General features: G+C 45.6%; 1 protein-coding gene across 1 annotated transcript in view; it reads right to left on the bottom strand.

Moving 5' to 3' along the window:
* GALNT10 (polypeptide N-acetylgalactosaminyltransferase 10) overlaps positions 1-1601 on the bottom strand; it is a 221049-nt gene that overhangs the window by 115858 nt on the left and 103590 nt on the right. The window lies entirely within an intron of this gene.

The following is a 1601-nucleotide window of genomic DNA, read 5'->3' on the forward strand; positions in this document are numbered from 1 at the left end:
GGGCTGGGGATTCAAACCCGCCACCTTAGGTGTATGTGGCTGGCGCCTTAGCCACTTGAGCCACAGGTGCCAAGCCTAGAGTCACTCTTAATGCCTCCACTGCTGGTTACTCTTTTATTGCTGGTTAGCCCCATGTTCCAATAGCTCTTGTATAACTGTCTGGCAAATCAGCTCTTTCTGTGTGATTTTCTTTCTTAATTTAAGCAGCATCCCCACCCAGTCTCCCATATTAAATCACTGGCATATGGCACGGCGCTTATAGCTCAAGTGGCTAAGCCTCCAGCCACATAGACCAGAGCTGGCTGGTTCGAATACAGCCCAGGCCTGCCAAACAACAACGACAACTACAATCAAAAAATAGCTGGGCGTTGTGGCGGCACCTGTAGTCCCACCTCCTTAGGAGGCTGAGGCAAGAGAATTGCTTAAGCCCAGGAGTTGGAGGTTGCTGTGAGCTATGATGCCATGGAACTCTACCCAGGGAGACAGCTTGAGGCTCTGTCTCAAAATAAATAAATAAATAAAGCACTGGCATATAGAAAAATGCATGTCATGTCTTTAGATTTCTCTGACCATCAGTTACTATATCACCTCTACTCAGAGCCTACAGCAAGCTGGTTTATCATAATGTAATCATAAAATCAATCAATAGTGGTTTGTATCATTAGCGGATTTAATAATGAATAACATACCCATCCCTTATATTTCTACCTTGCCTTTCTTTATTGCAAAGCCATATCATACTTATCACTTTACTTGTCACCTTCATAATAATAGTCTGTCAAAGCAGGAAGCAAAAGCCCCACTGCCAGGTGGAGAAACTGAGGCTCAGGGAGTATGGACTTCATCTTGGAGCCAGACGGCTGGTAAATGGCATCAGCGGTGCTCTCCTGACTCCTCAGTGCAGGCTCTCTGCAGCTGATTCTCAGCATAATTTGTATACCATTGTACCCAACTCTTCCCTGCTATCTAGTTTAACAGGAACTATTCCTAAGACTAAGGGACCAAGGAAAACTTCAGCACAGCTGAGGTCCACTAATTAATTCACTCCATGGCTGCAGTGCTGATTAGGGATCATCTCTGTCCTCTAGATCTGGGTCCGAATGCCAAGCCTGCCTCTTTCTCACTGTGTGACCATGGCAGGTTACCACACCTCGTGGAGCTACAGGTCCCTTCTTGCTCCAAGGGCCATAAAGGTTGATTTGGGGTTTCACAGAGAAAATTTGCAAGTGTGGAGTGTGGTCTTCCTACTACAGGTGTTCAAAAAAACGTTGGTTCTTGTTATCATTGCTCTTGTTTCAGGGGTAAAATATCCTAATAGGGGAAATACTTCTTGTCACTCAATAAAGGACACAGGCAAATTCTTGCAGGCAGTAGATCTGATGATGTGAGGAGAGAAAGAGCTAAAAAGCAAAGAGGCAGATCTGAGGATCAGGAAGGGTGCTGGCAGACAGGGAGGGAGCCAACAAGAGGTCCAGTGATGCTAAACACAAACACACAGGTGCACACACACACACACACACACACAGGTATATACACAGGTACACACACAGACAGGTATATACACAGGTACACACACACAGGTATATACACAGGTACACACA

Source organism: Otolemur garnettii, unplaced genomic scaffold (genome assembly GCF_000181295.1).
Source record: "Otolemur garnettii isolate 467f Iridium unplaced genomic scaffold, OtoGar3 scaffold00003, whole genome shotgun sequence".
In the NCBI taxonomy this organism is placed as follows: domain Eukaryota; kingdom Metazoa; phylum Chordata; class Mammalia; order Primates; family Galagidae; genus Otolemur; species Otolemur garnettii.